We start from the raw sequence: 13,483 nt of genomic DNA on the forward strand, positions 1-13,483 counted from the left end.
GACTCTGAAATAATTTTGAATGATTATTTTTAAAGTTTCCTTTGTATTACATTTTAACAAGTTTAAAAAGACAACCTCAAAAGCCTGCAACCGAAATAACAAATGCATAAAACAAAGAACAAATTAACTATCAAACCCCATCTGTTTAATCCAGTATAGACAAATGTAAATTATGTTTTACAAACATGAGCCCCAACCCTGCAAATACCTTAGCATGTGAGTAGTTCAATGGGACTAGTCACGTGTGTAAAATTACCAATAGGCATAAGCACATTGAAGATAGGGGCTATAGTTATGGTAAATATTCTTTAAGACTGCTTGTGCTTCCGTTGAAGTCAATGGGAGTTTTGCTATTGGACTACAATGAATACAAGATTGAACTTCTTATCCAGGTTTGTTCCTCTTAAAAAACAAACAAACAAAAACTGTTCCATATAACAGGTAATGTATTTATGGAGAAAAGACTCACAATCAAGTTATATCTCTGTGTAAGCAAATAGGAGAAGACTGCCAAATTTGTCTATATAATTCCAACAACCTCATGTATGTGTTTCCAGCATGGGGCTGATTCTGAGCTTTGAATGCTGGTTAGGGATTGCTACAATGGTAAAGCCCAGCACTGATCTGACTCCTGGATGTACTGCAACAAGCACTTAGATTCTAGCATGCGTTGTGCGAGTGAGAGATAGATGTCATGACCACTCGTTCATTTTCTGTGCAGTCCATTTTGCACCCATCTCAGATTCAAGCCCTAAATCTGACACACGGTTCCATCTTTAAGTGTCTGGGTAATCGCCCTGTGGCAGAGACTGCGGTCAGCACCACGGACCTGTGAGGTGCAGAGCACCTGCAGCACTCATGGAAGTCAGCGTTGCTCAGCGCCATTCATGATTTGGCCTGTCAAATGGAATTTGCATGAGGAAGGACTAAGCGAAAACCAAGTAAGGAGCTGCACTGACCCCGTGAGAGATGCAGATTCACAGCACCTAGCAAAATTGTTGGCTTGATTCTGCAAGCTGACAAACAACCCTTGGAAGTGCTGAATGTATCCAATTGCCATTGACTTCAGTGGAAGGAGAGGGAGCTCAGTGCTTCCTTCTCTTCACTTTGCAGAACTGAGATTTGAAACTATACTAAGCAGTGCCCTCAACTCCCAATAATTTCAGTAGGAGACAGGGCCGGCTCCAGGCACCAGCTTGGCAAGCAGGTGCTTGGGGCGGCCACTCCGGAGAGGGGCGGCAGGTCCAGCTATTCAGCGGCAATTCGGCGGACGGTCCCTCACGCCGGCTCAGAGCAAAGGACCTTCCGCCGAATTGCTGCCGCAGATTGCAATCGCGGCTTTTTTTTTTTTTTTTTTTTTGGCTGCTTGGGGTGGCCAAAACCCTGGAGCCGGCCCTGGTAGGAGATGGGCATAATCAGCACCTCAATGAGAGTTGACTCCTGTTTGCATCTCTAGAAGCTTTGATACCTATTTAAATCTGACTCTCAGTCTCTTGCAAGATGGGGCAAGATTTTGCATGATATAGAATTTACTTTGCTGATCCAGACATTTTCTGCATCTCATCCACTTAAATGCTTCTTGGTCCTGTGCAGGATTAGCTCCCATATATATATCACCGATGTTAGAAGGCCTTTTATCCTCCTAATGAGGCATTCAGGCAAAGGTTTATTTTGCTATAGTTTCTGATGAACATGTACAAGAGGAATAGGTTTGGTAAACAAACTAATAATATCTGCCGGGAACAAATTGAGTCTTGGGAGGCAATTAACATTTCTGGCTCAGCGTCACTACAAACAGGCTTTCGCTCACTATTGATCTTTTTATTTACAGAGGTCAGTGTTTGTTTCACTGATAGGCAGGTGGCTATTAGAAGTTGTTTACACAGTGCAAACGAGGCTGCAAATAGACGGGAACATTGATGCCAAGGGAGCATTGACTGGTGCATGTGATGTTAGCACAAAAAGCCACCTGAGGAGCCTGACAGATGTATGGCCCTATAAATGCAGACCTATGTCAGATGTAGATAGCATAAATCTGCCACACACCAGTCAAACAATCTGACCAAACGCTGCTGACAGGAGAACCAACAGAACATGTCTGCCCACGAGTATGTAGCATAGGAGAAAAGCGTGTGGTTTGGGCAGGATGTGCTGAAAAAATGCTGTCCATATATTCTATCTAATCTGGCATATGCAGACCTATTTAGTACCTGAGCCTGCATAGTGATCTGTGAATAGTGGCTAAGCAAACTCCTCCACCTTTCAGCTGAACTAAGGAAACTGCATGACTGATTATAACTGCTATGTAACCCTGTTACACACGGGGGTTTGGGAGACGCACCCTCACATCGTTGCTTGTGGCAGGGCGTTTTGCATGATGTCATCCAGAATTTGGCCATGCATCAAAAATGCTGATAGTGCCATTTTTTTGAAGTGGATTTTTTTTCCCCAAAGGGGAACTGAAATATGTATCTTAAAACGAGTCCATTATATTTTTTAATAATTCTGATGATACTTTGCATGTCCAGGTTTACACTCCCCTAAATGTGCAAGCACACACACAAAAAATGTCAAATGTGAATTCAAGCTGAGCACCTCAGAAAATCTCTTAATTTAGGAGCCAAAATAATGGTCAATGGCCAGATTTTCAAAGAAAGCCCACCGATGGCCCCGGGTGCCAAGCACGTCAGATAATCTCGTCCCCTCATGTTAATGCCCAGATAGGGGCTGAGCTGTTTGGAAGATCTATGCATGAAGGGCCTGATCCAACACGCATTGTAATCAATGGGGGCCTTTCCGTTGATTTCACTGGGAATTGGATGGGATGCTTATTTTGGTGCCTAGATTGAAGCTGTAGAGTGCTGAGCTCTTTTGAAAATCTTACCTGTTAGTGCCTAACTTTAGGCATCTGCTTTTTAAAACGTTGGTCGCTGCTCTAATGGAACTAGTTCCTTATACAGACTGTATGTCCTGTTTCAGCTGCATCCCAGAAAATGTAGCCCCATGTGGCTAACGCTGATTGAGGCCGTGCAGCGATACGTATAAGTAGCTAAGAAAGGCACTACCGTTTTACTGTAGGCGGCCAGTCTTAAATTTATGTTTATTGAATAGCCGATTTCTCAGTTTTCCTTTTAAATGTATTTTTTAAAGTTAAAAATAGCATAATAGGACACATCAGCTAAGTATAATCTATGAGCCCAGCATTCAGTGACAGAATGTACAACTTTCTAATTGCGCAAAACCGAACACCCTCGCCCCACTCCTTCTCTGAGGCCCAGCCCCACTCACTCCATTCCCCCTGTCACTCACTGTCCCCCACCCTCACTCACGCGCTCATTTTCACTGGGCTGAGAAGGGTCCCTTTTCGACCAAGTGTTCCAGTTGAAAACCGGACACCTGGCAACCCTAACTATTACAGAGCTGCATGCTTGTTGCTCTTGTTGGTTCATCTCGATCCAGATTAACCTCTGGAGTTACTGGGGTGCAGAGTCTTTCTGGCCCTCCTGAGCTAGTGCAGCTGCAGATGTGACAAGCCATTTCCAGGGACTTGATTGCTGTTGCAAGTACCACCTAGGCTAGCACCATTACCAGCTATACAGCAATTTCCGTGTAGCATTGGAGGTAATGAAGGGGATGGACTCTTCCCTGAGTGGCCTGGTCTACACTACGACTTTAATTCGGATTTATCAGCTTTAATTCGAATTAACCCTGTAACCGTCCACACAACGACGCCATTTAATTCGATGTAAAGGGCCCTTTAAATCGATTTCTGTACTCCACCCCAACGAGCGGAGTAGCGCCAAAATCGATTTTAGCAATTCGAATTAGGGTTAGTGTGGCCGCAATTCGATGGTATTGGCCTCCGGGAGCTATCCCACAGTGCATCATTGTGACCGCTCTGGACAGCAATCCGAACTCGGATGCACTGGCCAGGTAGACAGGAAAAGCCCCGCGAACATTTGAACTTCATTTCCTGTTTGCCCAGCGTGGAGAGCACAGGTGACCACAGATACCTCATCAGCACAGGTAACCATGCAGGCTGATAATCGAAAAAGAGCACCAGCATGGACCGTGAGGGAGGTACTGGATCTGATCGCTGTATGGGGAGAGGATTCAGTGCTTGCAGAACTTCGTTCTAAAAGACGAAATGCAAAAACTTTTGAAAAAATTTCCAAGGGCATGATGGAGAGAGGCCACAATAGGGACTCTGAGCAGTGCCGCGTGAAGGTCAAGGAGCTCAGACAAGCCTATCAAAAAACAAAGGAGGCAAACGGTCGCTCCGGGTCAGAGCCGCGGACATGCCGCTACTACGCCGAGCTGCATGCAATTCTAGGGGGGGCTGCCACCACTACCCCACCTTTGTTCGTGGATTCTGGGTCGGGGATAGTCTCGACGCCTGAGGATTCTGCCGATGGGGTAGAGGAGGAGGAGGAGGAGGATGAGCTTGCAGAGAGCACACAGCACTCCATTCTCCCCAACAGCCAGGATCTTTTTCTCACCCTGACTGAAGTACCCTCCCAAGCCTCCCAAGCCAGTACCCAAGACTCTGACCCCATGGAAGGGACCTCAGGTGAGTTTACCTTTTAAAATATAAAACTTGTTTTAAAAGCAAACGGTTTTTAATGATTACTTTGCCTGACTTTGCATTCGCGGTCAGTTCAGCTACTGGAAAAGTCTGTAGCTACTGGAAAAGTCTGTTAACGTGTCTGGGGATGGAGCGGAAATCCTCCAGGGACATCTCCATGAAGCTCTCCTGGAGGTACTCCGAAAGCCTTGCCAGAAGGTTTCTGGGCAGTGCATCCTTATTCCCTCCTCCATGGTAGGACACTTGACCACGCCATGCTTGCAGCAAGTAATCTGGTATCATTGCCTGACAAAGCCTAGCAGCGTATGGTCCCGGTGTTTGCTGGCATTCAAGCAACATCCGTTCTTTATCTTGTTGTGTAATCCTCAGGAGAGTGATATCACTCCTGGTAACCTGGTTGAAATACGGGAACTTAATTAAGGGGACAGAGGTGGCCGTTCCTACTGGGCTGTTTGCCTGTGGCGGAAAATAAATCCTTCCCTGCAGTTAGCCAAGCGCAGATGGGAAATTGGCCCTGAAGTTTTCCGCGTTTGGCTAGCAGGGTTCTTCCCTGTTACCAGCCACGCGGTGGGGGGAGGGTACCGTGATCATCCCAGAGAATTCATGGCGAGGGGGGGGGGTCGGCGGCGGGGGGGGGGGGTAGTTTGGTGCCTGCAGGGATCTTCCCTGATACCAGCCATGCGGTGGGGGGAGGGGTACCGTGATCATCCCAGAGAATTCATGGCGGGGGGGGGGTTAGTTTGTTTTCTGGTGCTGCTGAATGTTAACAGAAAAACCGCAGCACTCTACTTGCCTGAAGGGGCCCAGACAAGCCCCCCCCACACTGCCCCCCCCCCAACTGGCTGAGATTGGCCAGGCTTCTGCAGCACTCTACAGGCTATGCTTGGTATGTGGGAAAGGAGGGTGCAGAAGCTGTAAAACAATGGCTTACCATGGCCGCATGCAAGCCGAATTCTGTTGCCCAGACCTGTGATCTCTAGCAGCAAAGCCACAAGCACTCAGCATTAAGAGGCAAAATGCGACCTTGCACAGAAATCACATGTGCTATGTAATGTGAACAGTGTTGGTCACCGTGAAAGAGTATAAGCATTGTTCTGCAAAATGTAGCTTTTAAAACAATTCTCTCTTTTTTCCCCTCCCTACAGCAGCTGCAAATTCCTCAAGCCTCCCTCCTCCATCCCGAAGGTTATCACAGATAAGGCGTCGTAAGAAGAAGACGCGGGAGGACATGTTTTCTGAAATTATGCAATCCAGCAGGAGTGACAGAGCTCATCTGAATGAGTGGAAGGAAACAGTTTCAAAGTATAGGAAAGAAGTCAGTGAACGTGAGGAGAGGAGGGACCAACGTGAGGAGAGGAGGGACCAACGTGAGGAGAGGAGAGACGATCGAGATGAGAGATGGCGGCAGGAAGACCAGAGGATGAAGGATGCAACGCTGGGGCTGCTCCGGCGTCTGGTGGAGGTTCAGGAACGGCTGCTGGAAAATAGACTGCCGCTTCAGCCCCTGTTCCACCCTCCCCCCTCCCCATGTTCCGTATCCTCCTCACCCAGACGTGTAAGAACGCGGGGGGGGAGGCTCCGTACACCTTCCCATTCCACCCCAGTAGACAGCCCAAGCAAAAGGCTGTCATTTTTTTAACCTTTTCTTTGTGGCTTTTTCCTTCCCAGCAATCCTCCTCCCAAATACCACCCGGGTTCCCTCCCTCTTTTTCTAATCTATTAATAAAGAATAAATGATTTTTAAATGATAGTGACTTTATTTGGTTTGAAAGAAAGCTGGGGGAAGGGGCAGGGTGGGTTCCTTACAGAAAATCAGTCAGTAAAGGGGGAGGGTTTTCATGAAGGAGAAACAAACAGATATTTCACACGGTAGCCTGGCCAGCCATGAAACTGGTTTTCAAAGCTTCTCTGATGCACAGCGCTTCATGGTGTGATCTTCTAATCGCCCTGGTGTCTGGCTGCGCGTAATCAGCAGCCAGGCGATTTGCCTCAGCCTCCCACCCCGCCATAAAGGTTTCCCCCTTACTTTCACAGAGATTGTGGAGCACACAGCAAGCAGAAATAACAATGGGGAGATTTCTTTGGCTGAGGTCAGAGCGAGTCAATAATGAACGCCAGCGACCTTTTAAACGGCCAAATGCACATTCTACCACCATTCTGCACTTGCTTAGCCTGTAGTTAAACAGCTCCTGACTCCTGTCCAGGCTGCCTGTGTATGGCTTCATAAGCCATGGCATTAAGGGGTAGGCTGGGTCCCCAAGAATAACTATGGGCATTTCAACATCCCCAACGGTTATTTTCTGGTCCGGAAAGTAAGTCCCTTGCTGCAGCCCTTTAAACAGAGTAGTGTTCCTGAAGACGCGAGCGTCATGAACCCTTCCCGCCCAGCCCGCGTTGATGTTGGTGAAACGTCCCTTGTGATCCACAAGTGCTTGCAGCACCATTGAAAAGTACCCCTTGCGGTTTATGTACTCGGTGGCTTGGTGCTCCGGTGCCAAGATAGGGATATGGGTTCCGTCTATTGCCCCACCACAGTTAGGGAATCCCATTGCAGCAAAACCATCCACTATAGCCTGCACATTTCCCAGAGTCACTAACTTTCGTAGCAGCACCTGAGTGATTGCTTTGGCTACTTGCATCACAGCAGCCCCCACCGTAGATTTGCCCACTCCAAATTGATTCCCGACTGACCGGTAGCTGTCTGGCGTTGCAAGCTTCCACAGGGCTATCGCCACGCGCTTCTCAACTGTGAGGGCTGCTCTCATCTTGGTATTCTGGCATTTCAGGGCAGGGGAAAGCAAGTCACAAAGTTCCATGAAAGTGCCCTTACGCATGCGAAAGTTCCGCAGCCACTGGGAATCGTCCCAGACCTGCAACACTATGCGGTCCCACCAGTCTGTGCTTGTTTCCCTTGCCCAGAATCGGCGTTCCATGGATAGAATCTGCCCCATTAACAACATGATCTCCAAAGCACTGGGGCCTGTGGTTTCACTGAATTCTGTGTCCGTGTCCGTGTCCATGTCCTCATCATGCTTGTCGCTGCGCTGCCGCCGCCGCTGCCTCCTCGCCTCGTTTTTCTGGTCCTGGCTGAGCATAAACTCCACAAGAACGCGCGAGGTGTTTGCAATATTCATGAGTGCTGTCTTGACCTCAGCGGGCTCCATGCTTGCCGTGGTATGGAGTCTGCAGTGTTCACCCACCCAGGAAAAAAGGCGCGAAAATGGTTGTCTGCCGTCCGTTGCTTTCATGCAGGGAGGGAGGGAGGGAGGGAGTGAGGCTGTACCCAGAACCACCTGCGACGATGTTTTTTGTCCCATCAGGCACTGGGATCTTAACCCACAATCCCAATGGGCGCAGGAGACTGCGGGAACTATGGGATAGCTATGGAATTGCTACCCACAGTGCAACGGTGCAGAAATCGACGCTAGCCCCGGTACTTGGACGCACACCACCGAATTACTGTGCTAGTGTGGCCGCACTCATTTCGACTTTATACAACCTGTTTCTCAAATCCGAATTATCTAAATTCGGATTAATCCCGTAGTGTAGACATACCCAGTGAGTGTCTTTCAGTCGGGCTGGGAAGGAAAGGAAAGCAGGTTGCTCAGAAATTTCTTCTCCCAAGCTCTTGGGGGGTGTGTGTGTGGTGTTTGATGTTCCTATCAGGATTGCAAACCCCTCACCCTGCCCTCACCTGTGATTGGGGTGAGAGGATTCCTAAGCATAAACCCTAAAATCAAAGTTTTTCTTAAAGGCAAATCCCACAGAGACTGGGATAAGATTTCCCCTCAAATGGAGTCATACAAACGTGTGCAGGTGGTTGGGGGAGATTAGAATATTACAGCTCAACAGTCTTTTGTTAATGTCATGTTTTTCTCTCAGATTTATCCTGTTCAGGTTAGGATCTTTTTTTGTATATAACAGAATGCTATATTATATTAATTTAGGATTGTTTGGCTCTCTCTCTCTCTCTCTCTCTCTCTCTCTGTGTGTGTGTGTGTGTGTGTGTGTGTGTGTGTATATATATATATATATATATATATATATATATATACACACTAAATTAAAATATGTGTGTGTGTATAGATACACTAACTTAAAAAACTATCTTCTTTCAAACATGACATTTAGCCTCATTTCAGATTTCCTTTGTTTTTGAGGGATTGGCTAATGTGCTGTGAACCTTATTTATCTGTCTTGAATTTTAATATTTTGAGCAGGTATAAAATAATTCCATAGTAAAAATACATTAATTTAAATACTTTCAACATTAAAATGCAAGTGATTTATTTCCCTGTAATTTTGGGGGCCATTGTTCACTTCATCAGAGGCTTCTTCAGGCAGACAAAGCTGCTTCCTGCCGCCTTATTGACTTTGCAATCATCCATGAGGGCAGGGCCCTTTTTTGCGTAGCAGTTTGAAAGGATAGGGTAGTGCTTCTTAAACATTTTTATTGCATTAAACTTCTACAAAACACCCCTGTAACAGATCGTTTTGTTGTGGTACCTCTCAATCAAAAATGATCAATGCTGTTTTTTTCATGCTAGATTTTGCTATGATTAAAAATGGTATGTTAGCAAAAGAACATAGTTTTAAATTAAGAAAAAAAAGGTGGGGGGAGGGAGTTGGGGGAGGGGAGGGCCTTAAGGCTGTTTCTTCAGATAACAAGGGTAAATAGGGCTAGTCTTTATCTTACTCCTTTTTATAATTAGAAAAATATAGCTTCATGACAAAGGGGTACCTCTTTGTTTCAAAATGCTGACTTCTCAGTGTCCTGTTTAGAGCCAATATAAAAGCATGCTAATAGATCTTTATCTCTAACCAAAAATTCTTTTGTTGCAAAAAGTTAACAGCTTTGAATAACAAGGGTGGGCACGGGCTGGGGTGGGGAGGGTAGTCTTATCTTTCTCCTACCTGCAGTTGCTCACTACATGGCTTTTGTCTTTACAATAAAAGTTTGAAAACAATGGGAATATCACATTCACCCCTGAAAATCTTCACCCTTTACAAAGGCTATCCTGTAAACCAGAGTTACAAAGTTTAAATTAAAAGGCCTGCTTACAGCATAAGTCAACAGGTGCTAATTTCCAATAAATGTCAAAGGCTATAAAATACATTATTTAAGTAGATGGAATAAGGGAGATTGACATAAAGTTAAACACGATTTTCATAAGGGTCTTTCTACCATTTTTAAAGACGAGGCTGGAGGGAATTTAACTCCTAATACAAAACTAAAAACAAATAAGGATGTTTGCTACATTTACATACATTTTGTAAATAAAGAATTCTATATGCATGCTCCTTTTGATTAGTGTTTTAAAAGTTTATTAAAACTTTCCTCGGTTTCACATTTATATTAAAAAAAAAAATTAAGAAAGAAAAAAGCATATGTTGGGAGGGGAACTTATATGGTGAGGAATGCTATAGAGCAGTTAACTACTAGTGCAAAGGTTGAATTTTTCCATAGCAGCCATTTGCTTTCATCTGCCTGAAACAAATGAGGCAGGAGTACATTTAATCAGCACAATAGATTCAATGTACTCACTCAAATTAAAAGAAAAAAATACACACGAGGAGTTCCTAAATGCACAGTCAGTGTCCAGCAAGAATCTGCCTGCTTACTGCAAATATAATTTATTCCTGCCACAGAATTCATGTCCCCTGCAGATTTTTTTTTTCTCAGCAGACATTCAGGGGGTGCGGCTATCAGGGAGGCCAGTGCTTTATGAAGCAGTGAGTCAGCAACCAGGAAGCTTTGCGAACAGGGGTCGCTAACAGGGAGTTTCGAGAGGGAGTTGGGAAGGGGGTGAGGTACACTTGCTATTCTTTAAAACCTTTAAACTAAACTATAATCAAATCTTCTTGATTTAAACAAATACCCCTCTCATTAACCTAGGTAGCTGTAGGAGAGAATGCAGGCAGAAGCCCAACAGTAGAGTGGGGGCTATCCTGTTTATTGTGCTCAGTGTAGCATGTATAGGGTTACCATATTTCAACAATCAAAAAAGAGGGCGGGAGGAGTCCCGCCCTAGCCCCGCCCCTGCCCCTTCCACTCCCTCCCACTTCCCGCCCCCTCAGAACCTCCAACCCTCCCCCCAACTCCTTGTCCCCTGACTGCCCCCTCCTGGGACCCCTGACCCTAACTGTCCCCCAGGACTCCACCCCCTACCTAAGCCTCCCTGCTCCTTTTCCCCTGACTGCCCCCTCCTGAGACCTTCCCCACATCCTAACTGGCCCCCTAGGACCCTACCTGTCCCCTGACTGCCCCAACCCTTATCCACACCCCCATCCCCTGACAGCCCCCCCAGAACTCCTGACCCATCTAAACCCCTCTGCTCCCTGTCCCCTGACTGACCCCTCCTGGGACCCCTGCTCCTAACTGCCCTCCAGAACCCCACCCCCTACCTAAGCCTCCCTGTGTCTTGTCCCCTAACTGCCCCCTCCTGAGACCTCCCCCACCTGTACTCTGACTGCCCAAAACCTTACACCCCCCAACCCCAGACAGCCCCCCCCCCGAACTCCTGACCCATCCAACCCTCCCCCTGCTCCCTGTCTCTTGACTACCCCCTCCAGAACCTCCCTGCCGCTTCTCTGACCCCCTGGCCCCCTTACCGTGCTGCTCAGAACAGAGTGCTGCAGAGCAGCGCGCTTGGCAGCAGGGGGAGGGGAGCAGGGTCCGCAGCGAACAGCCGGCCGGCGATCTTATTCTCACACTTCTTATCAAACTGTCTGTACTGGGCTATCTTGATTATCACTTCAAAAGTTTTTTTTCTCTTACTTAATTGGCCTCTCAGAGTTGGTAAGACAACTCCCACCTGTTTATGCTCGCTGTATGTGTGTATATATATCTCCTCAATATATGTTCCATTCTATATGCATCCGAAGAAGTGGGCTGTAGTCCACGAAAGCTTATGCTCTAATAAATTTGTTAGTCTCTAAGGTGCCACAAGTACTCCTGTTCTTTTTGTAGATAGCTGGGTTTGTGATGACCGAGAGAACTGTATGGTGACTTGCCTGCCTGGTGCGAAGGTTACGGATCTCTCGAGGCATCTAGATAGACTTATGTGTAGTGCTGCAGAGGAGCAACGGTCGTGGTACATGTAGGTACCAATGACATAGGGAAGGGTAAGAGAGACATCTTAGAGGCCAAATTTAGGTTGCTAGGAAAGAGACTGAAATCCAGGACCTCTATGGAGGCATTCTCAGAAATGCTTCCAGTTCCATGTGCAGGGCCAGGTAGGCAGGCAGAGCTTCAGAGTCTCAATGCATGGATGAGACAATGGTGTAGGGAGGAGGGGTTTAGATTTATTAGGAACTGGGGAAACTTTTGGGAAAGGGGGAGGCTATAGAGGAAGGATGGGCTCCACCTAAACCAAAGTGGATCCAGAGTGCTGGCACTAACATTAAAAAGGTTGCAGAGCAGTTTTTAAACTAAGAGATGGGGGAAAGCCGATTTCTGCAGAGGAGCATGTGGATCAGATGGAGACTTCTCTTAGAGGAGAGTCTATTGATAGAGATTCTCTAGGTTTTAGTCAGTCCAGGAGAGGATGGAAGAGAATAAAGTATAGGCCAGATGAGACGAGAAACATTCACATAAAAAAAATCTGACACATCAGACAAATAAACAGTGACAAGTTTTTAAAGTGCTTGTACACAAATGCTAGAAGTCTAAATAATAAGATGGGTGAACTAGAGTGTCTCATGTTAAAGGAGGATATTGACATCACAGAAACCTGGTGGAGTGAGGACAATCATTCCAGGGTACAAAATATATCGGAAGGACAGAACAGGTCCTGCAGGGTGGGAGGGGAGGGAATGGCACTATATGTGAAATAAAATGTAGAATCAAATGAAGTAAAAATTTTAAATTAATCCACCATGTTCCATAGAATCTCTATGGATAGTAATTTCATGCTCTAATAAGAATATAACATTAGGGATCTATTATCGACCACCTGACCAAGACAGTGATAGTGACTATGAAATGCTAAGGAAGATTAGAGAGGCTATCAAAATAAAGAACTCAATAATAGTGGGGGATTTCAATTATCCCATATTGACAGGGTACGTGTCACCTCAGGACGAAAGGAAGAGACAAAATCTCTCGATACTTTAAATGACTGCTTCTTGGAGCAGCTGGTACAGGAACCCACAAGGGGAGAGGCAATTCTCGATTTAGTCCTGAGTGGAGCGCAGGATCTGGTCCAAGAGGTAACTATAACAGGACCACTTGGAAATAGTGACCATAATATAATAACATTTAACACCTCAGCAGCCCAACACTGTGGCATTTAATTTCAGAAAGGGGAACTATGCAAAAAAGAGGAGGTTAATTAAACAGAAATTAAAAGGTACAGTGACTAGAGTGAAATCCCTGCAAACTACGTGGACACTTTTCAAAGATACCATAATAGAGGCCCAACTTAAATGTAGACCCCCAAATTAAAAAAACCCAGTAAAACAACTGAAAAAGAGCCACCATGGCTTAACAACCATGAGAGATAAAAAGGTATCTTTTAAAAAGTGGAAGTCAAATCCTAGTGAGGTAAATAGAAAGGAGCATAAACACTGCCAAATTAAGTGTAAAAGTGTAATAAGAAAAGCCAAAAAGGAGTTTGAAGAACAGCTAGCCAAAATCTCAAAAGGTAATAACAAAATGTTTTTAAGTACATCAGAAGCAGGAAGCTTGCTAAACAACCAGTGGGGCCCCTGGATGATCGAGATAAAAAAGGAGCACTTAAAGACGATAAAATCATTGCAGAGAAACTAAATGAATTCTTTGCTTCAGTCTTCACAGCTGAGGATGTTAGGGAGATTCCCAAACCTGAGCCGTCCTTTGTAGGTGACAAATCTAAAGAATTGTCACAGATTGAAGTGTCATTAGAGTAGGTTTTGGAA

Source organism: Malaclemys terrapin, chromosome 6 (genome assembly GCF_027887155.1).
Source record: "Malaclemys terrapin pileata isolate rMalTer1 chromosome 6, rMalTer1.hap1, whole genome shotgun sequence".
In the NCBI taxonomy this organism is placed as follows: Eukaryota; Metazoa; Chordata; order Testudines; family Emydidae; genus Malaclemys; species Malaclemys terrapin.